Raw genomic sequence first — 24451 nt, 5'->3', positions numbered from 1 at the left:
TAAAAGTATCACCATTATTTTAGACGATGCAATAGCCATGATTTTATTTCTGCACGATTGGCACAACAACTCTCTCTCTCTCTCTCTCTCTCTCTCTCTCTCTCTCTCTCTCTCTCTCAAATTTTTGCACCTCACAAAGTCAAAACTATTTTTAATAATCAACATTTTAATTGCAAAACCCAAGTCACTGTTGAAGTTTGCATTGGTGATTTTACACAAGCACGTACATTTCTGGTAGCACCATTGCATGGCCTTGATATGATATTGGGAATTCCATTTTGTCATGAATTTGATCCGTTGTTTAATTTTAAAACACGTACTATGTCTCTCACTCATAATAATAAAAATTTCTCCATTCAAGCAACACTAGCTCATAAAAAATTTCCACTTCTCTCTCACACTCAAGCCAAAAGAGCCATTCTTGAAAACAAGGGAGAACATATCTAGTGTTGGTAAATCAAATTTTTGTTGAAACCAGAACCTCACATAACTCTTCACATGGTGATTTTCTCTCACAATTTCAAATTGTTTCATGCATGATCTACCACCTGGAATAACACCTTCACGCCCAGAAGACCACAAATAAGATATTATACCGAGTATTGAACCTCCTTGTAGAGCACCTTATTGTGTAAATCCAGTTGCACACAGTTGCTTGATCGAGGACTTATTAGACCTAGTAGTTCACCATATGGAGCTCCATTACTTCTTGTTAAGAAGAAAAATGGGACTTTTTGTATGTGTATTGACTACATGGCTTATAACAAGATCTATTAGAAAAACTAAAAGGGGCAAGCATCTTTAGCAAAATTGACCTCAAATTAGGGTATCACACCAAGTCAAAATGTTTGATCACAATGTCTACAAAACTGCTTTCAGAACACAAATGGGACATTATGAATCTTGTCATGCCATTTGGTTTGACAAATGCACCACCCACATTCACACGCATGATGAACAAAATTTTCATTGACCATCAAGGCCTAGAGCCAAAAATTTAAAGAAAATTTCTCCTTATGTATGGACCGATTTTCAAAAAAGTTCCTTTAACGCACTCAAGAATGCTTTGATAAATGCACCAGTATTGCAATTTCCTAATTTTGATAGACCATTTTTTGTCTTAGTCACTGATGCTAGTGGAAAAGGTATCGGTGTAGTCCTTATGCAAGATAACCATCCACTTGCATTCGTAAACCGTCTAAGGTAAAATTTAGTACATACGACAAAGAGTTGATTGCTGTTGTACATGCTTTGAAACTTTGGAAACACTATTTAATGGGTGCTGATCCAATCATCAAAACTGATGAACAAAGTGTCAAGTATTTACTGTCTCAACCCTTAATAGATGATATACATATTAAGTGGGATGCCTTCATTCATAGTTTTCAACCCAACATTCAATACCAACTTGGTAAGGAGAATGTTGTAGCTGATGATTTGAGTCGACGACCCTCTCTTAATAATCTATCAACCATTACGGGTACTTCATTTGATTCAATTCTTGACACTTATGCACAAGACTGATGATTTCAAAACCACATGGTTGCATATGATTGAGAATTCTATGCACACACTTTTGGAATACACTATTCAAGAATTTTTTTTCTCAAACAAAAATTGTGTGTGGCTAAAACTTTTCGTACATTAATCATTGAAGAGTTGTACAAACCACCCTATGCTCGGCGTAGAGGATTTGCTACTACTTTTCAAAACTTATGTCGTGATTTCTTTTGGCCTACTATGAAAACTAATGTTAAACAGCATGTTTCAACTTCTTTGATCTATCAAAAGGTCAAAGCAGCAATATGTAAGAAATTGGAACTTTTACACCCTCTGCCTATTCCTAAAAAACCTTGGGAACATATTTCAATGGATTTTGTCACTGGGTTTTCACTCACTGTTCACAAGCATGATATGATTTGGAATGCGGTTGACCTTTTTTCTAAACAACCATACTTCATTCACTGTAAAACACTCACAACACATCAAGCTGCACTTCTATTTCTTAAAGCTGTCTTTCCACATCATGGTTTGCCTAAAGTTATAATATCTGATCGAGATTCCAAATTTTGTAGTGCTTTTTGGACTACCATTTTTGAAAATCTTGGAACCACACTTGATTTTACTTATGCATTCCATCATGAGTCTAATGGTCAAACCGGAGTTACTAATTGCACTATCATTCACTTGTTAAAAACTTATGTTTCTTTCCAACCCAAGAAATCGGATGATTACCTTCATATTCTATAGTTTGCATATAACAACACCACTCACACTTCTACATGTAAATCTCCATTTGCAATTGTGTATGGTCATTCTCTGCCTACTCCAGCTTCACGTCTTTTCAATATTATGCCTGCCACTAATGATTTTACTGTTAATTTTAATGATATTTATGCAAGTGTGCATTCTGCCACTAAACACTCACAAGAACTTTACACTAAGCATGCTAAAAAGCACCGGAAGGCACACCAATTCAAAGAAGGTGATTATGTTATGCTTCGCATTGAAAAACGAAGGATCAAAAGTTTGGCAAGTATACAACTTGTTAAGGTCCCTGGACAAGATCCATAGAGATGAGAACCCTAATGTTTCTTACCCTTGGTTCATTTGTGAGATATACATGAGCCGGATTGGCTCAGGTCTATTTCATCAGTAAATTCTCAAGCAAAACTGAACTGCACCATCCCAGAGCAGTGCAGAAGTATGACAAAAAAGAATTATGACCTTATGATGTTAATATGTTACAAACTAAGGTGTTGATACTAATATTTTTGTTAAACTTGCTCCTCGTTTTTATGGTCCTTTCAAAACATTTGGTGTGATTAATGATGTTTCCTTTCGTTTAGACCTATCTTCACATTGGCACATTCACAATGCTTTCCACATTAGTCTTTTAAGACCTTTCAAAGGATCCCTACCTACACATCACATTTATGAGGATCCACCTTCACTTGTGGACCAAGAAGAACAACTCATCTCTGCATAAATTGTTGATCACGAGACCACCACCACACACACTCGCATGGTTTATAACCACTATCTTTTGACCTTCAAAGGCCACCCTTGAGAGGATGCCAAATGGATGCCTGAAAAAAAATTCCGCAACTTCCCAGACCTTCTCCACACTTTCCATCACTCACGATCCAATTGATTCTTTAGTGAGCAGCTGTGCGCTCCTTGCCGCACTGTCGAAGCAAGGGACTTGCCAATACACCGTGTGCGAGCCACAAACGGCTCCAAGCACACAACAAGCCTAAACTAGCAAGCTCAAGAGAACAAAGGGTGTGTCACTCACCGCTCTACGCCCGCCTTCGTGGTGGATTCCTCGCCGCAATGAAGAAGAAGCTGCAGTCGTGCCGCGCTCAACCGCTTCGCCGCCGTCGTGCCTTCGTAATGCTCGATCGCACACACACTCTCCCTCTCTCTCTCTCTCTCACACACACACACACACACAAGGAGGTGAAGAAGAAGAAGATGGAGATGGAGCAAGAGCACTCTTCTATTGCACAAATGAGAGAATGAGTAAAAATTAGGTTTAGTTGGCTTTTATAGGAGCTCACCCCATTCACACTTGGGCGCCCATGCTTAGCCAACTAACCCTAGCATGTTCGAGTTAAAGTGCGTCTCTCATCGGCGATCACTCTTACCCTTTTCCTATTGGACCGACAAGCCCGGTACCTGACTCTAAATAGTACATAATATGGTTACAGTGTGCGTGTGCCATGAGGGTTAACATGCCCCCTTTCCTGATGTAGATTCCGTCCTCGGAAGCTATTGAGTTGAAGCTGGTTCGTCGAGGTGGAAGAGAATTTGAGATGAAGGTCCTTAGCCTTCTTCAGTCACTGCAAAATCAAACAACATTGGCACAGTAATTGCATTCTCTTAAAAAGCATATGCAGTTTTAGGTAGACAAATTGATTGGTCAAAGAATTTCAAACAATTTGTTAGCAATGAACATTAAATTGCAATGTAATCAAATGCATAAACAGATGTAAAGGTAAAAAATTAAACAAGTCTGGGGTCGCTAATTTGACGGTCGAAAGGCACTAGAGATCAAGTATTAATACCATGGGTAAGCTTCTTAATTTTCAGTGGTCAATTAAGTTGTTTAATCGCGAGAGCCAAGTATTCATGTTCGAGGGCTGACTAGAGGCTATATCTAGAAAACCTTGTAGTTAAGCTACCATAAAAGGAATTTCTCATGAAATCATCGCCTGACTGATTACTTTTTCTTTGACCCCCCAAAGTCTTTTCACATTGATTCAATTATGAAGTGGGTGCTTATTTTGTATGCCTTGGGTTTTTTGCTTTTCAAGGAAAAGCGCCCACACTGGGAACCTCTAGGGCTCTAGTACCATAGGCGATACATGTGAGTGAAGTACCAATTTAAGCAGGGATTTCTCTTCCAGCTTAAAATTTTACATTGTGGCACTTTGATTTTTGCTTGTTCATTTTCAGCATTTAAATTTTGTAACTTTGGGGGGTCATATAACACTATTACCCTCCTCAGGCTCATCACATTAGTAAACTCCCTTTATAATACTTAAGCTAAAGGTCACTAGGGTTAAGCCCACTAGAAAGCCCTAGTACATTTCATACAATGCTGCCTAAATCGGATTAAGAACCTAAGTAACCATTGATTATTAGGAAGGCATTCCCCATGGTATTAAGAGAAGATTTCTAATACCTAGATTGGTCAAACTAGCTTAGTCGGACTGCTTGATTTTTAAACCTATACAAGTGATTATGACAAAACATTACATTGAATTAAATGTTTGATACTAAGCCAATGCGCTGAATATTATGCTACCAATCACAATCAAAGCAGACAAACATAGATGCAAAAAAAAATAAGGGCAATGCTAATGGACAAGAAACACCTGTTTGTGTTGATGGTCGCGCTTGATTTGAAGGTTCCATGAAGGTCCAAATCCTATCAATAGCAACACGCTCCTGTACACACTAGGAAACAAAAGGAATACCTCCAGGAGGCACATCAGTGGGAAAAATTAAAACTCCTAAAAAACAAACTCAAAACACAATCTAGACCCCTAACCTACCTATCTGTCACCCCTTTTAGAATCAAGGAAAGAGGATATTATATAAACCGGGTGGCCACCCTAAGGCTAGGCCTCTATCCTCATCATCTAGATAAATAAAATCGTTGTCCGTGAGGCCATAGTCTTCCTCGGTCTCTATTAGTTCCTCTTCATCATCCTCTTGTGCAAGCATGCTAATCAAGAACCTCGTGATGCGTGGATACTCATCTTGTGCAAAAGAATAAGCATGTGCCATTGGAGACACATTCGCTACTGGGTAGGGATCACTAGTTAGCCATAGACGTATCGGCCATTCTAACTCCTCAAAATTTCTCTCACATGCAAGGCTCTCTATCAAATCCCATTCGCAAGAAAGTATAGGGTAGCATACGTAGAACACTTGTTGAAAAGACAAGGGGTACCTTTCATCAAAAATAGAAGTGCATGCCTCTGGTGAAGTAGCCATTTCTGACAAGACAGATAGATTTGGTTAGGCCTTTAAAACATAAGAGTTGTTTTTGTGTGTTGCTTGAATTGACACGGTGAATTTGGACTTATATGTAAGATCTGATAGGGTGCTCTCTCATTGCTAGGAGCTCTTGCTCTTTACTATTTTTGTTTTTTTGTGAGTATAAGGCTATATATATACATTCCCTAAGATCGGAGATTGAGAGGTCAGGGAAAAAGGTTGAGAGGGAAACAAATGAATGATGACTGTCAGCAAACACTCCCCCCTTCCTTGGGTAGATCATACCGTTTGAAATGAGCTTGTCACCCTTTGAAACCAATTGTTCCAGTTGGTAATAGGTGAGGATTTTAACCAATAGTTTTCGACCGCCCTATGCGTTTCATCTAGTTGCAAGGGTGGTAAGGTACTCTCCCATGATTTTATTTGCAACATTGTTGTAGGTGGTGAACTTACCCCGGAAGGTGCAACCTCTCTCGTGCTTGTATGGATATGTACAGTGGTAGGTGGAGGTTGTGTCGAAGCTTCTATTTGCGTATAGGAACTACATGAAGAGCAAGAAGCTTCATTTGATTTCCCTGTTCCTGAGCTAGGTGGAACAAATCGTTCTTTCTTTGGTACCCAAACTAGCTCTAGAACGGGTGTGTAACATTCCATGATTTTTTCCTTTCCGCGATTTCCAATTTGTTTTGGAGCCACAGGATTGGGTTTACATGGGCCAGGTGACAGGTAAGAGTACACTTTACGTTTGGGCACCCAGATTTGATCATTTCCTTCATAGTATCCTTGGGCTTCCAATAGTTGTTTAGGAATCCAACGCAGCGTTTCTTTACATTTCTTGGAGTGAGTGGTACGGTTCTTACTAGGTTTCCGTTTTTTTGCATCAACCATGCTCACTACAGAGGTTTTAGGGACCCACTTGTATGTTTTCTCTGTTATATTAGGATGGTTCTTGTGTGTCTCAAGCTTTCTTTCAACTACATCAGTTGAAGCTCTAGAGAGTTGGGCTATGGGGACGTATGGTTCAACCTCCTGGACATGCAATGTCTTGGGTTTTATTTCCTTGGGCAATATCTCAGGGACTATGGCTTGAGTGGTAGGGCTAAGAGTTGGTTTTTGCGTTGTAACACCCCCAGTCCCCCAATCAATAGTGCATTTGGTGGCTATCATCCACGTGAGGCCTAGGTTTATATTACCCTCCATAGTTCCAGTAGGCATGACCAAAAAGTCTTGAGCTACAACCCCATTGTCATAACTGACAGAAGTGTGCCAGATTCCAAAAACCGTAGTTTTTTTCTTGTTGACACCCTTGACTTGGATAATACTCTCAGATAGAGGTGGCTTCCCTAACTGACACCACACCCCATAGGATAGCAGATTGTATTTAGCACCCGTGTCCAATAAGGCGTTATATAGCACTTTTCCATAGGCACTATTTAACTCAATGGGGTATCGTAGAGGTGTGTCAGAGTCCAACCCATCCTCTTCGATTTCCACGTGGAATGCATTTGTGACCCCAAGGTTAGCCTCTCGTTTTTGTCTTATACGTTGTTGTCGCTCCTTAGCCTCAGCTTGAGCTTGTATCTTGTTTAACTCGGTTTGTGCTTTGGCGGCCTTCTTTTGATGAATGGCCCGTAGTTCTTCTTGGCTTAAAGGATCATAATATCTTTTGAATTTACTCCCATTGAGGAATCCAATGGTTTCAACTCCATCAAGAGTTTCCACACGAAGGGTACCTTGTGGGGTAATTTCACATACTCTATATGGTCCTTTACCAGCATATTTCAACTTTTTCTTCTCTTTACGTACTCCATACATAAGGACTTTATCACCAACTTTGATGTCCTTGTCCTTCACATGGCGATCAAACCACTTCTTTCTCCTATCCTTTTCCACAAGAGCATTTTGCACAGCCAACTGTCTCTCTTCGTCTAGTTTTTCTAAGATAAACAAACGCTCGGTTAAGGGGTTACCATTCCATCCTTCTTGCGAAGCTACCCTAAGACTAGGAATGACAAACTCCCAAGGCATAACCGCTTCTTGGCCGTATACCATTTTGAATGGCGTACAATTAATAGCCACTTTATAAGCAGTACGATAAGCCCATAGAGCAGATGTCAACTTCAAATCCCAATCAGTGCGATGAGCTTCTACCATCTTGGTTAAAATAGAGATTAGAGTCTTGTTGGTGCTCTCGGCTTGTCCATTAGCTTGCGGGTAATAAGGTGTAGACTTATGGTGGGATATCATAAAGGTCGTGGTAAGCTCTCTTATTACCTCATTTATAAAATGGGTACCATTATCACTAACAATTTCAAAAGGGCAACCAAATCTTGTGATAATGTTCTCAAAAAGAAACTTAGCTGTTGTCCTCGCGTCAGCTTTTTGTGAAGCCTTAGCTTCAGCCCACTTTGTTACATAGTCCGTAGCAACTAGAATATATCGAGATTGAGTGTTGCGAGCTGCGGGACTAATTGGACCTACAAAGTCTAAGCCCCATTTTTCAAATGGTTGGGTTACTTTAATAGGATGTAAGGGCATTCTGTCCTTGCGCTGTGTGGTCTTGTAACGTTGGCACTCATCACACCCTTTTGTAAAAAGTGATGCATCCTTAAATAAAGTTGGCCACCAATAGCCTGATTGCAGCACCTTTCTAGCAGTCAGGTCCCCTGAAAAATGTCCTCCTGCTATGCCCATATGTGCTTCTTGCAAGATATACAAATATTCATCCTCGCGGGCACAACGCCTAAGAATATCGTCCTTGCCTAATCTATACAGGGTTCCGGCAATCAAACAATAAGGTTCACATTCTTTTACTAGCCTTCGAGCGATATCCTTACAAAGTTCCTTGGGTGGAAAACCATTAACTAAAAAGTTAACAATGTTCTCACTCCATTTAGGCATAGTCTCAACTATGAATAGGGAAGTATCGGGTAATTCATCATCAACTCCTGTAGGGGCTTCACCATTGGGTATGCGAGACAAATGATCAGCCATGACGTGCCTTTTACCGGGTCTCACTACAATCGTGAAATCAAACTCCAGAAGAATTAACAACCATCGTGTGATTCTTCCTGTGGAGCATGGCTTGTTTACCAGATACAGCAACGCTTGATGATCCACATAAAATACAAACTTGTTTGCCAGAAGGTAGTAGCGAAATTTCTTTACTGCATAAACCATTGCCAAACCTTCTCGCTCTGTAGTGGTGTAGTTCCTTTCAGCATCGTTCAATTGACGGCTTGCAAAGCTAATGGGATAGTCCAATTTATGTTCTCCTGGTTGAGTGAGAACACACCCAATAGCAAAGTTTGATGCATCAATATGCACATGGAAAATGACATCCCAGTTAGGTGTCCTTAAAATCGGAGCACTTGCTAGTGTTTTCTTCAATTGTTCATAGGCTTGGTCACACTCTTCAGTCCATTTAAATTCAATGAGAAGCTTGTACAAAGGACGTGCTATCTCAGCGAAAAATAAAATAAACCGTCGATAATAACCCACGTGTCCCATGAACCTTTGAACTCCCTTGTAATTGGTTGGTGGTGGTAACTCTAGAATCACTTTAATTTTGCTCTCATCGGTTGAGATACCATTCTTGGATACTATATGCCCTAAAATAACTCCATGCTTGACCCAAAATTGGCATTTGAACGGGTTCAATGAGATACGATATAACCTACATTTTTCAAACACCTTCCGCAAACATGATAGATGTTCTTTCCAAGAAGAGTAAACACAAAGGTCGTCTAAGAAAGCTTCACAAAACTCTCTCAAATATTCTTTAAAAGCAGTGTTTATTAATCGTTGGAATGTAGCAGGGGCATTTGTTAAGCCAAAAGCCATCACACGAAATGCAAACACGCCAAATTCTGTGATGAAGGCAGTTTTAGCTTGGTCCTCTAGCGCTATCGTGATTTGGTTGTAGCCTGAGTACCCATCTAGAAAGCTATAAGCTTCCTTGCCTGCAACTCTTTCGAGTACATGTTCGGAATATGGTAGGGGGTAATGGTCTCTTCTAGTAGCTGCATTAACTTTTTTGAGGTCCACGCACACCCTGAGTTTTCCATTCTTTTTTGGCACGATAACTATTGGCGACACCCATTCAGAGTGTTCAATAGGATATATGAACCCACATTTGATAAGCTTTTCTAGTTCTTCTTGAATGATCTTTGCGTACTTAGGATTCATCGGGTAGGGTCTTTGTTGTACGGGCTTCGCAGTGCTAATCATAGGGATTGTATGTTGGACCACAGAAGGCGGAACACCTTTCATATCATGGTATGTCCAAGCGAATACGTCCTTGAATTCCTTGAGAAGCTCTTTGAGGACCGCCTCTTCAACTTCTGTGAGGTCTTGGGCAATAAAAACAGGTTTTGATTCTTCACCGGGGTCAGCTAATTCTATTTCTTTAACTATTGCCGGACCATCATAGATTCCATTATTCCCATCGATAGGTATTCTTTGGGCTTTTGTGTACACAACCTTTGCTTCCCCTGTGGTGTAAGATTTGAAATGTTCTGGTGCAGGATGCAAGTCTGTGGATTCTGGTTGTGCGTTGGTTTGTGCTTCCATTTCTGCTTTCTTGTGTTGTCGAGCTAACTCTTGGTTTTGACGCCTCCTTGCAGTGCGGCTCAACTTTGGCTTGTCTATGATCTCTAATTGGGCTATGTCATGGGGTCGTGGTCTACACCACATAACATTTTGGAGATATTCACCCCAATTGTCTACCAATTTTCGATGAGCATCACATGCTCCTATATAACTGAGCCATTCTGCTGAGGATCTCTTCTTGTTTATCCTAGCACGTACATTGGCTCGATATCGACGCCTCTTAAGGTTTTTCTTTTTCTTATTTGAGACCTGCTTTTGATTTGCATTTAGATCTGGCTCACTAAAGGAGTCCTCGTTGGTGTCCTCTTCACTCTCGGAGGAGCTATCATCGGTTGATGTGCTCGGTCCTTCTGAATGTTTTGACTCTGAACTTGCTCCACTCTCTAATTCATGAGATTCAGAATCTGTTTCACTCTGGGAGTCAGTGTCCAAGTCGTGTTGGTCAAAGTCTTCTATTGAGCTATCGGTGTCACTGTCAGATTGGTCCACAATTGCCTTGCCCTTAGAAGATGCATGTATGGCACTTATCATGTTCAGAGGTGCAATTTGTGGTACCTCTTCCCCCTCTGGTGTGACCCAAGTGGTTCCTCTATTTCCCCAGGTATCTATGGTTGCAGCTAGGTGTACCCAATCCCCATTGTCCGACTCAGTCATCCCAGGTAGGATATCCATATAAGGAGAATCTTGGCCAATGTCTGTATCCTTCTTACAAGTGTAACAATATTGTAGTGGGGCCGAGTGAACTGTGGTGTCAGAGCGATGATCAATAATGGTTTTACTCCCTAAGGGGTGTACCTTACCAGTCACCAAATCCACTCTAAGGATAGAGTCTTGGAATTGCAAATAGACATGATTTTTAGACCAATCATGAACCATTTGTGCTTCCCTCATGAATGGTCGTCCTAAAATCATTTCATATGACATAAGGTGTTTATAGAAATCCATTACAATGAACGTATGTCGTACCTTGTGTCCTAGAACTTTGATCTTAAGATCCTTGAGCATCCCCATAGGTTTGGCTATGGTACCATTTGCCATCTTTACCACAATGTTAGTAACACTGAGGCGGGGTTTTCCCATGGATTCCCAACAATCTTTTGTAACGATGCTAACTCCCGCACCACCATCAAGAATTCCCTTTATAGTTAATCCCTTGGTAGTGATGGGTAGGGTCGCATTAGACTCGTCGCCTTCAAAATACTGCCCTAATTCGTTAATGGGTACCTCGATCACAAGACTCGTGTCCATCTAAGTCAAGTGATTGCACATGATTTTCCTCATCAATCATAATCGAGTCAGGCCTATTTGGTTGCGCAAACTGCGGTAATCCCGTTCGTAGCTCTCCGTTAAGGAATGCTCGAAGTGCAAGGAATAACTCAGGATCTCCATACAGCTTTGCTATGATCGTGGTTCGGACCTCAGAAGACATGAAGTCCACTAGTTTGGCAACATTCATTGGCGTTTTGCAGGGTGTAGGTCCTTGACTAGGAACTGGTGAGGATGGAATCTCATATTCCTCAATGGGATCAGGTATTCCTTCGTTAAACATCCTTTCCAACAAGAAGGGTGTATGCTCACTTTTTGATGTCCCGTCCTCACTCCCTTCTTGGATGATACTAGATATGGCTAACGGTCTATGGTTCATGTGGGGTGGATGAACTTGCGTGGGAAACATTGTGTCATGAATTTTGACATGCATGGGTTCTGGTTCTAGTTTCCTTTGAGTCTCCTCCACTAAACCTCTTAGATGTTTCACCTGCTTAATCTCGTCTACTGGGTTTGGGTACGTCCCAATCTTCTTTTCACGATTCTTCCCTTTTTGCCCCTGCGGTTTATCTTGGGGGTCTTGGATTGGATTTGGAAACACTTGTGGTGTTTTCAGAGGCTCTTTATGATTTTCTCTTATTCGGTTTTCATTTGGTTCCATGTTACGGTTTTCTTTGTCGGTCTTTCCCTTTGTGGTATTGGTTCTAGTCTCCATTGTCTCGACTGAATCTGAATCATCCTCGAGGTCATTCATATACACGGGGTCATCTCCTGTTCCTATGTTTGTTTTGGAACTTGGCTTTGAATTTTCTGTATTCTGCGACTCTTCCTTGTGTCTTCTTTTTCTTTGCTTGGATAACTGACGCGGTATCTCTCTCTTCGAGGATATGTCCTGGCCCTTGAAGCATGGACCGTGTAATCGCATAAGCGGGTGCGACGGGTGGTATTGGCGATGTCACACTAGCAATTTCGACCAAATTTAGGGGTGTGATTTTAGGCGCATTTGGGTTATAGGGGCATTGGGCAATCAAGTGATCTATGCCACAACGATTACATGTGAGTATTGGCATTGCAGACGTGCTCCCTTGATTCATTTGCATCTGTGCAGCATTCTTTTGCAGCCTAATAGGGCACTCCGCTACTCGATGTGGTCCACCACACTCGTAGCATTGAAGAGGTGGCCTCCTAGCCTGGGTGTTGATATTTTGACCTCTGGATGCGAGAGCAGCAGCTTGATAAACCGGCTTGACTTGTCCCCAACAATCTTCCATGTAGTATATAGGACACTCTTCCAATGTATCAAGTCCGTAGGCAATACTAGTGTCTATTTCCTCCTCACAGCCATCTGCATAAGCATTTGATGGCTCGCAACCCACTTGGTTCATAGGGGCGACTCTTGGATGCGGGGGCTGCGGTCCTAGCACAGGAGGTGGTAGCGGTGTAGCTTGTACAACATTTTGAGATCTAGGGACCATGTGTTGCGGTAGTTGCTCAACAGGTGGAGTAGGCATCAATACAGGAGCTCGAGGCGCATCCCCAGGCTACAGGTGGTCTATTTGCCATCATACGTTTGATCATTAAACAATCCTTAGCTTGGTGACCATACCTACCACATGCGTTGCAAGTTCCATTAAATTTTACTCTAAACGTAGGGCACTCACTAGTGCTATGTGGACCTAAGCAAATGGAACACCATTGTTGCTCCCTTCTTGGATACATGTGACTATTTTGAGGGGGTCGATTATCCTTAAGAGACTCTTGGATTGCCTTGGTGAGGTCTGTCAAGAATGTCTCAAATACCTTTGGCTCATTGGCAATGGGCTTTGCAGTCATGGGTTCATACTCAATGGCTTGTGAGCTAGTGGATCTCGTGTCAGTAGACACCCTCATGCCTGCTATCATCAAGTTGTCCTCTAATTGGATTGCATTGGCAGTGACATCTTCCCAGGTTGTGATACCTCTAATCACTAGTCCATTATAGATTCCTTCATTCCTCAACCCTCGAATGAATCGATCAAGCAGTTGGTTATTGTTGAAGCGCTCATTTGCAGGGCAACGAGAGTTTAAGTGCTTTAGACGACTAATGAAGTCCCTTACTGACTCTCCTTCCTTACGTTCGGCCTTCTGTAGCTGAGATGCTACACCCCAAAGCACACCTTCTCGTATGTACTCCTTTAGAAACAACCTTCGAAGGGTAGGGTAGATTGTTTTCTCGTCCACCCTTAGGGTCCTATACCAATCTCCAGCCTTCCCACTTAATGTCAAGCTTAAGGCATTGCACTTATGTAGTTCGTTGCGTTCCCCTAAGGAATCACATACTTGTTCAAACACTTCAATGTGTTTCCTAGCATCTTCGTCCCCATTGAATTTTTGCGTGAGTTTGGCAATTTGTACTGCCTTACTTCTAGGCTCTCTATCAGATGCGTGACGCATATTTTCCGCGATAGATCGACCTATGGTTTGAGCAAACGCTGCCAAGTCACCTATGTGAGGAGGCAGGGCCGGTGGAGGTACTCTTGGAATCATATGTGGGAGAGGAACGAGTACCGGTCTTGGCATATGTGTGGATGATGCAGGATATGGAACATAACCGGGCATAGGTCCACTCGGATAAGAGCTAGGGAGCGGCACTCGAGGAGCATGAACAAGTGGTACAATTGGAGGTGTGGGGGACATGTGTGCATAAGGGGCTAGAGGCACATATGGTCGAGGCCCCATATTAGGTACTACGACACTAGGTAGTGGCACTGCGCTAACCGTAGATGTCATCGGTACATTCTTTGTCAGGCTTATCCCTGGAGTGAGCACTGTGTTTTCCTTGATAGAGGGTTGAGCCAAGTTAGGGAAGCTAAAGTTGTCGCTTGGAGGCTCAGATTGCATAGAGACCCCAGGTGAAATGACGTAAGATAGGTCCATGGGGCTCATTAGAGGAGTCTCCATTTGTGATAGAGTAGGCTGTTGAGCCTTGCTCGTATCCAAAAATCTCATGGGGTCAGTTGAGAGTATATTTACCCCTCGGTTTTGCCTTTCGGATTGAATAATGCCATGGATAACATTACAGATCATTTTCTGTTGATCTTCGATGCTCGTGGCACTAGAGGTGGATTGTACAATCTCTATCCATCCTACATGGTAGGCGTGGCCAGAGTGTAGATCCGTCAACACCTCAGTGTGGAGGTCGTATGTCCAATGATCATTAATGAACAATCCTTCTAGAGTCGACGTGTTAACGGTTTCTTTTGAGGTAGAAGCAATGTTGCTCCCCGTGGTTTTACTTGTCACCAACGGTACTCTAGAGGGAACTTCTGAAGGAGGCCGCTCAACAGGGCCTTCTTGGTAAGAAGTTGGCAGGATATCCACATGGACACTCTTTGGGGGTGTGGGGTCCACGTGCGATGTGAAAGGAGAGTCCACTTCCCCACCCCCTTCGTGTGCTTCATTTGCATCAGGTTCCGAGCGAGTAGCTCTACCTAATGTTTCCATGAAACGGCTAAACATACTAGTACTAGGCTGTGGAGCTTCGGGAGGTGCATGGCCTTGTCTCTCAGTGTTTTGGGTAGGGTATGCTTCCATGATTTCTGAGTCGGAGGAGGAATCACTAGCGGCTATTTTAGGGTCTTGGGTGGTGCTACCTTGTGTCCCCGCTGAGGGTCTAGAGCTTATCGTGGATGGGTAATGGGTGTCCGTATGAACAGAGGCACTCTCAATATGCTCGTGTTCTAGCACCCGCCCAGAGCGTAAGTGCATGTGCTTTTGATACCCTAAGGTGTCAAAAAGATGCTCTAGGAGGCCTTGTGACTAGTTTTTAGCGTGTTTTTTGTTTGTTTTTTTGCTAGATTTTTTAGAGCGTGTCGTGGAATGGGCCGTGTGATAGCTCGAAACGAGCGTATCGGTCAGAGGGTCGTGCCGTGCTTTACAGCCCTCCGTTTGGTCACTCTATGCCCTCAGAATCCCTAAAACTGTCAATTTCCAGTAGGGAACTAGGCCCAAACTAGAAAGTCTAAGGGTGCAAGTGGGAAGAGAAAGGAGGAGAGTGGAGGACTTGTCCCACATGCTCTCATTCTCTCTTGAGGGAGTAGGGTATATATATAAGAGTGAGTCTAGTATATATCATAAGACTGAGGACTGAGGCCTGGGCCTGGGCCTGGGCCTGGGCCTGGGCCTGGGAAAATGATCCCGATCTATCTACCTTTTATACAAACCATCCCGTCCGTTTTAAGAGTCACGTTTTTTATTTTCGAAAAATTTAGCCGCCCGCTCGCTCGCGTTTTTATTTTTCGCTCCTTTTTTTTTTGATGCAGAAAATACAAAAATTGAAAACGCAGAAATTGAAAATGCAGAAAATAAAAAAAAACGCAGAAATGCAGGAAATTGCAGAAATTGAAAACGCCGAAATTGAAAATGCAAAAATTGCAGAAATTGAAAAAACGCAAGAAATGCAGAAAATTGAAAAAGCACAGACAATAGCAGAAATTGAAACTTGACAGAAAATGCAGAAAACGCAAAAAACAGAAATCTCCACACACTCCTTCCCTGCCTTTCTTATGATAGAAGTTGCACCACAAGGAAGCGTAAAGTGCTAACCGAGCTTAGTGTAGGGCATATCCCCGGCAGCGGCGCCAAAAATGTGCGCTCCTTGCCGCACTGTCGAAGCAAGGGACTTGCCAATACACCATGTGCGAGCCACAAACGGCTCCAAGCACACAACAAGCCTAAACTAGCAAGCTCAAGAGAACAAAGGGTGTGTCACTCACCGCTCTACGCTCGCCTTCGTGGTGGATTCCTCGCCGCGATGAAGAAGAAGCTGCAGTCGTGCCGCGCTCAACCGCTTCGCCGCCGTCGTGCCTTCGTAATGCTCGATCGCACACACACTCTCCCTCTCTCTCTCTCTCACACACACACACACACACAAGGAGGTGAAGAAGAAGAAGATGGAGATGGAGCAAGAGCACTCTTCTATTGCACAAATGAGAGAATGAGTAAAAATTACGTTTAGTTGGCTTTTATAGGAGCTCACCCCATTCACACTTGGGCGCCCATGCTTAGCCAACTAACCCTAGCATGTTCGAGTTAAAGTGCGCCTCTCATCGGCGATCACTCTTACCCTTTTCCTATTGGACCGACAAGCCCGGTACCTGACTCTAAATAGTACATAATATGGTTACAGTGTCCGTGTGCCATGAGGGTTAACAACAGCTGAGGACATTTGCTATCCCTGGTGGGAGGGATGTTACGAGATTGGGAATCCTCTTGTTGCATGGGGTTAACTGCAATTGGGATGCTGGCTTAATGGCTAATTATGTGCTATCTATTTGAATTTTACTGATAGTGAGTATATGATGGTTTGTAGATTGGAACTCTGGGAGTATGAGGGGGCACTGGCAAATAATAATTCTCTTAGTCATTTTATCCTAGCACACTATTTTAGATCTTTTATCAATAAGCAACTATGGCTGCTTTGTAAATAGGATAGTGAGAACTCACCCTAAGAGGGTCATGCAATAAGTAGTGTGTACCACTCATAACTAAAGTGGGACTAACGTGTAAAAGAGGGGTCTCCAATTTTTTGCACCAATAATAAATCAAATATCAAATATCAAATACCAAATTCCACAAGAGGTGCATGGAGTTTGGGGCTGCTATCTTTAGGCCTTTCTTGTGTAGATGCTCTCAATTTCCCATCTCCCCTCTCTTAAGCTATTCTGTGTTTGCTGTGTACTCCCTAATCAAGTCTACATCTTCTCTTCCATAACACGCTCTTACAACTTGTCTCTGTCAATTCTATGCTCTTAGAGTGTGTGTCTCATAGTCTAGGTGTGTGTGTGCACCTGGAAATTGGAGAAAGAGGCTGACAATTTGATGGTGATGTTTGTGAACAAGTGTTGAATTGTTTAAGCAATCGGTCTCCCCTTCTTCCAACAATGGTCTACCTTATGGATAATGAAGGCCCTTTTGGACCCTATGATCAGATTAAAGAGTTGATGCAACCTATGGTTCAACCTCATGTGAAGAGGGAGCTGCTTCAAAACATGTTATATGTAGACTTGACTAGTCACAAAAGACGTGAGTACTTACATATGCTAGAGCAATTCACTAGCTTGGTTATCACTTCTTATGAGGAGATTAGAGGTTTCAAAGGAGAGGAAATACATAAAACACTCAAGGAAGGAGCTCAGTCCATGTGTCAAAAGCTAAGGAGGATGGGACTAGGATGGGACAAGTACAACTTGAAGGTAGACGAGCTTCCCAAAGCAGGGTTTATTGAACTAGTGAGTACTGCAAAATGGGTAAGTCATGTTGTTGTTACACTAAAAAAGGGTGTAAAATGGAGAATTTGTGTAAATGCAGTAGTGAAAAGGAATCGATACCCTCTTCCTTTCATTGATGACATATTGGGTGACAGTGTTGAAAGTTATGAAAGGTATAGTGTATGTGATGGATTCTCATAGTATTTTTAGTTCACCTTGGCTTATGAGGATAGAAACAAGACTAAATTTATCACACCATGGGTATGCTATTGCTTTGTAGTGCTCCCTGTTGGTCTCATGAATGGTTGTGCTTGGTATTAAATTAGGGTTAACAAGGTGTTCTCACCCTATCTTGGAAAGTTTGTGAAGGATCTCAAGGTTTAAAACTTTGTCTTCAACTTGGTACACAATGCCTAAAGGTGAGAGGTGATGCACTTTGGTTGTCAAACAAGTGCTAGGGGTGTGGAAAAGCAAGAACCAAAAGATGAATAATTTGTGCTTCCAAAAAAAGAATCTCCTTATGCGGTTTGAAGCATGGAGCTTAAGGCATATTGACAGGTCACAAATGAAGAGGCACACTCAGTGGCACAAGCTACGATCTCTAAATTATACATGGTGAGGGCTAATTATCCTCTTTATTTGGGAAGGGAAGCATTGGATAAGGAAGAAGTTTTTGTCCAAACATGTATGCTACCATCTATGGATACCTTAAAGAAATATGCTTTCATATGACGAAACAAAAAAGTGTAGATGATTATATGCAATGTAAAGACAAGTTGTGCTAGCATTGAAAAAATGATTGAGCTCAAACTATGTTTGCAAGATTTTTTTTTTCCATTGACGTATGTATAATGATTACAAAGTTGTAGGTCATAGCATCATAGTCCTTTTTATCAAGATCATGCCTTGAATGAGGAGTTGCATTGCATCACAAAGACACGATCATCTCTTATCTCTGCAGAAACTATCTTTTTATTCTTTCTTTGAGGGACCTATATGGCAAAGTTAATCCAACATTCTCCAATTTCTCAAATAATGTAACATTACCTCGAATAAGAATTGTCACCAAGTCAGGTACATACCACACCTCAAACATCTTCACCATATTGTTCATGTCATTAGCTAAATCTTGGTCCATAGCTACCAATTGACAATGCACTTGATGCCATCTTAAGTAGTGAAGGAAGCTATGAAGTTCTAAGAGGCTATCATGCACTTACATATCCACTTTGCACAAGATGCCATTAGAATCATGGAAATCCCAAGAATAATCTAGAAAATCAAGGTATTTCTCTAACTAGATAAGCATGGTAGCAGTCTTCCTGAGCTCCTTATCACGGAGGAAGTCAATAAACACATGCATTGGGCATGAAGATGTAGACACATATTGTTGAGACACTTCTATATCTTTGGAAGGATCTTAGTTTGAAGCACTTAGAGGTTTCAGGAGCAGAGATTGACCACTATGGACTTTTTTTTGTAGGAAGTGGGAGATATCAAAACTTCTAACGCTAGTGTTATAGAGAATCTCATCCACTGATACATGGAATGCATCAAAGATTCCCATAATGCATTCCACTAATTGCAAGTCTTCATTGTCTAAGGGATAGATATCTGCAACAATCAATCTAATCACACAATACACGAGTGAACAGAAAACCACTTGTGAAGTTTAGAAAACGCACAATTTGGTTGGTTAGTTGAAAACCATGTATGTGGTGCTTGCACACGTAGCTCTGAGAGTGCATATATGCATATTCGACAAGCACCTCCTTGAATTTTTTGCCCATTTGTGGTAAGAGAAAGTCTTTTACCCTACCCTTTGTAGATGTTAACAAATTCATTTCTCGAGCACTTTCTCTTCCTTGTTTGCAAGAGAACCCAACTTCCTTTGAAAATTAGCATTTGCAATTGATGTGTGTGCATAGCGTGTCTCAAGAGCTTTCCATCGAATATCTCCTTGCTCAAATCCGGCTCTGTTAAAGCGCAACAAGAGCACTCTTCAATTGCACAAATGAGAGAATGAGGGATTTTTAGGTTTAGGTGACTTTTATATGAGCTCGCCCATTCACACTTGGGCGTCCATGCTTAGCCAACTAACCCTTGAATGTTCCAGTTAGAGTACGCCTCTCATCGGCAATCACTCTTACGCTTTTTCTATTGGACCGACAAGCCCGACCCATGACTACTAGAAGTGGACGCCGGTGGTTAACATGCCCCCCTTCCTGGTGTAGATTCCACCCTTGAAATATAAAAGTGCAGCATCGGGATCCACGATAGGAGTACCTGTAGTCGTAGCAGAAGAAAAATAACATTGTGAAAGCTCAAAGGCAGCATGTGCAGGCGTGCAATAAGTAAGATGCATACATGATATTCTAGGAAATGCAAAAAAATTCATGAATTTTAACATTTCTAACTAGAACAAGCGTAGTACCCGAATGAAATGCAATTGAGTTAGGGTCTCTTAGGTTGACTCTAAGAGAAGTACACAAGAGCTAGGGCTAAAGTAAGTACTAGATTGACCAACGTTAATTAAAAAATGTTGACTAAAGAGTAGTTAACCCTAGGAATGTTCGTTGGGATCTAAAGACTAGTGATCTTGTCACTTATACCACTTAAGTGTGATCAACATAAAATACAAGGAAGTTTGTGCTAGTTGCTTTTTTTTTTTCTTTTTGTTGTTGTCAGAGTTGCTACAATAGCTGGGGGACTCGAGGTCTCAAGTACCAGCAGCTGGGAGACTCAAGGTCTCAAATACCAGCTTGAGCCTAAAAAAGCCGAGAGACTCGAGGTCTCAAATGCCAGCTTAACAAATGGACTTCCACAACACAAGTCACACTTAGGTGGAATAATCTAGAGAGAACTATATCCCCATAGCCTAAAACTTTACTAAAGTTACTACAATTAATAGACTATCTAGGAATTAAAGTCAGCAATTAAGTGGCTTAGTTTAGCCTAAGGTCCTTATACCTACTTAAAGCCAACTAATAGACCAAACTCAAAGAGAAGAACAAAGTACTAGAAGTTTGAAAAAATTATAGCATCTAAATTGGCAATGTCACAACTTATTGTAACATGTAAACATCCATTGTTGTTGTCCTTCGAAGGCATCCTTATGTAGTCACAAACCGCACAATAGTCACCACCAAACATCCACCTTCTAGAGGCACATCAATGGGAAAAAATAACTTTGCTAATCACTAAACTCTAAAACAAAAACACTCCTATCATACTAATCCTACCTACCCTCCATCACTCGAGCAATGAAGATCAAAGTAAGTGGAGGTTGGAGAGCTCGGCTGGTAGCTCTAAGGCTAAACCACCATCCTCATCATCAAGGTAGGTGTAATCCTCTTCGGTAAGTCCGTGTGTCTCGTCTGTCCAATCACCATTATCATCCTCGTCCTCTTTCGTGCAAAATAGTATTAGGAATGTCACGAGGCGTGCATACTCAGCCTAGGAAAATGGGTAAACTTGGAAAATTGGGCGAACTTCCTCGATAGAATAAGGATCCGTTGTAGTCAAGAGGCAGACCAACCACTCTAACTCCTCAACATTTATCTCACGAGCAAGTTTTCAACCAAATCCCCCCCGCCCCCCCCCCCCCCCACCTATCTTCACCTAGCCCCGAATCTAGCTCTCTCTCACCCTCTCTTAGAAGCGGTCCCGTACACCTTTAAAAAACTCTCTCTCTCTCTCTCTCTCTCTCTCTCTCTCTCTCTCTCTCTCTCTCTCTCTCTCTACCTCACCCCCACCCTCTCGCTCTCTCTCTATCCTCTAAACTCCCACCCTGATCCTCTCACCCCTCCCCTCACAATCTGACACTCCCCCTCTCTCTCCCTCTTTTTCCTTGGTGGGAACCACCGCTAGGCCACTAAGCACCTCTCTCTCTCTATAACATTCTCTGTGTGTGTGTGTGTGTGTGTGTGTGTGTGTGTGTGTGTGTGTGTGTGTGTCGTTGACTACATTCCCCCCCCTTGTCTCGCCCTCTGTCGGCTACGGGCCTCTGGGCCTCGCGCTCGCCCACACCCGCCTTGTATGCTCTCGGCCATATACAGCCACACACCACCACCCCTATCCCCTCTCCCCTCCCTCACCACCTCACCCCCCCCTCACCCCCTCTCTCGCGCTCTGTACACAGCCCGAAGGCGGCACGTTTCGCTCCCTCCCTCGCGCTCTGTACACCAGTCCGTAGGCGCCGCCGTGAAGCAACACACACACACACACACACATACACATACACACACACACACACACATACACACCACACACACACACACACTGCGCACCCACCCCCTCTCTCACTCCATCTTCACCCCCCCGCCTCTGCGTCGGCAACCGAGAAAAAAAAACTAAATATATAAGTATATATTTATATACATACACCCCCCCGTTCCCACGCACGCTCGCGGGCACACACACGCACACTTATACACGCCTATACACATACATATTCGCATACACATATACACACACATGCATATACGCACACTCACAGCATAAAAGAAGAAGGAAAGCTGAACGACATCTACAAAGAAAGAAGGTGGCCGAATCACGCGACACCAACAACAAAAAGAACAAAGGCGCCGAAGGCATGCCCCGGCCGACACCGAAAAGACGTACGCGCTACACGGACGCACCGGCAAGCCACCATTCGTCGGTATCACGCAACCACAACACTATTTTCAGTAAAACGTAGGTTATCATCATCGTTTTTCAGTTTTCACCCAAGCGTTGTAAAATTCCCAATTTGTAAATTCCCTCTCTCTAGGTGATGGTCACAAAGGCCCACCTAGAGGTTTTCATTTTTAATAACTCCCAAGACAAAGCAAGGGTCAACCACACCGGGCCCACCGCCTTGCTTTGTCTTTCCGATTACCCCAATCCAAGTAGCCAACACCTATAAAAGGGCACTAAGAGGTCACTATCGAGAGGGGGGGGGGGGGGGGGAGTTCATGAGAGGTCAGCACTTGGTAGAGTTTTAGTGAGAGGAATGGACACTATTGGAATGACGGGGAGGGACTTGTGTGATGGTTTGTTTTGGGAATTGCACCATGTGAGGAGAGCTATGTCCACCTCTCGACTCCAATGGTCGATGCACACGCACACACACCTTCTTGGTAGTAAGTTTTGCATCATCGAGTCATCTTTAGAGAACGCACCAAGTAGATGAACCATCTCTTCTCCCTACCTCTCTATCACCACGGTGTGCCACCTCACCGGAAGGAAGGTCATTTGTAAATACTGCAAGAAATAATTCTCCCTCACACCTCCGAGGGTTTTCATCAATTGTCAAAGCTCTCTCTCTCTCTCTCTCTCTCTCTCTCTCTCTGACACATTGGTGACACCGGTGCTTCTTTATGGAGTGGAGGTGTGGGGTGGAAGCATCGGGAAGTCTACTTGGAAAGAGTTTGAGAATGTCCAAAAGCGTTTTCTCACCAACTTTCTCCAAGTCAAGACACAAACACCCTACATGCTCTTACTTCTTGAGTCCGGATCGCTTCCCATTGAGGTCTTGGGCATGGAAAGGGTTGTGGAGTACATGCGTAAGACACAACGTAGCCCTTTTCATCGACTTCCTAGAATCGCATATGAAGCAAGTCAAAAGGTTCAAAAGACATGCAAGAGCAAAATACTAAGTTCGGGGTGGATGCTTGATATCAAGAAATGGTTTGGAAGATGGGATGCATGTCACTTGGTCAAGGATGCGTCGATCGACTCCCAAGTTAATGAGGCCTTCTTACAACGCCAATGTATCATGGCTTGGGAGAAATCTGGAGGTTCTCGCTTCAGCCATTACACCACACACGTTGCCCCAAACTACAAATCTCTCTTCTTCTCGGAACGAGGTAACCGAACCCATTCCTACATCCTTGAGCCCATCCCGTTGAGTGCGATCCGCACCATTGCCTCCATTCGTCTTAGCTCCCATTCTCTACGCTGCGAGACAGGACGTTGGGGCACTGGCGAGGAGTGTCATCGACTTTGCACCTTATGCCCTCGTCAAGTGCGAGAGAGTGAGTACCACACACTACTTGAGTGCTCAGCTTTTGACCACATTAGGTCCTCTTTTCCCCATATATTCAGCCATGAGCTCTCCCTACATACCTTCCTCTCCCAACCACGATGTGGACTCTCTATTGCGACGCTCATTTCAGCCATTTTTGAGCATCGAGAGTCACTTATGAACTCCACTCACACCACGTGACATGTTCATTTGGTCCCATAGGTCATATTTGACCTCCCAGGACGATAATAGAACTATCTATCTATCTATCTCTCCGTGTGTGTAAGTTTGCGGTGTTCACATCACCGTGGTCTGCGTCCTAGCCGCTCAAAGCTAGGTGGTGCCCCCTATTCGCTTTACCGTGACCGGCTCGAGGCATGCCATCGGCCCCCGGCGTTTTAGATGCCGTCGGGGTTTGTGTCTCACTTTTCTCCCATCATTTGGTGCCCCCACGGAGGAGGGCTTCTCGAAAACCTTCTGTTTACAATGTTGAAAGCAACGCACCTCATCAATCATGGACGAATGGCTAAAGGAATTTTCTAACTGGAGGACGGAAGAGGAGGAGACTAAGGAGGCACTAGCCGCCTTCATTGAAGTACTACTTCCAGGATGTAGTGTCGTCAGTATTCAAGAGGTAAGCTCCCCATCTTGTGTTGCTCGTTCTAACCACAAATTGAGAGCATTAGGTGGGAGTTCTATGAAGTGATATCACCACTGTCAACCAGAGCAATCTGTCAATGAGTGCCGATAGAGAAAGTGAAGAAAGAACGGTGAGTTTTTCTTTTGAAAACTGCGGCACTCTCATGAC

At 43.0% G+C, this 24451-nt stretch overlaps 1 pseudogene; it reads right to left on the bottom strand.

The window, feature by feature from the left end:
* Window positions 1-24451, bottom strand: part of LOC147443687 (uncharacterized) — a 92005-nt pseudogene that overhangs the window by 53487 nt on the left and 14067 nt on the right.

This window comes from Adiantum capillus-veneris, chromosome 13, assembly GCF_014529385.1.
Source record: "Adiantum capillus-veneris isolate H3 chromosome 13, ASM1452938v2, whole genome shotgun sequence".
Lineage (NCBI taxonomy): Eukaryota > Viridiplantae > Streptophyta > Polypodiopsida > Polypodiales > Pteridaceae > Adiantum > Adiantum capillus-veneris.
Note: the sequence above shows the minus strand (reverse complement) of the source record. Positions and strands in the feature narration are given on the sequence as shown.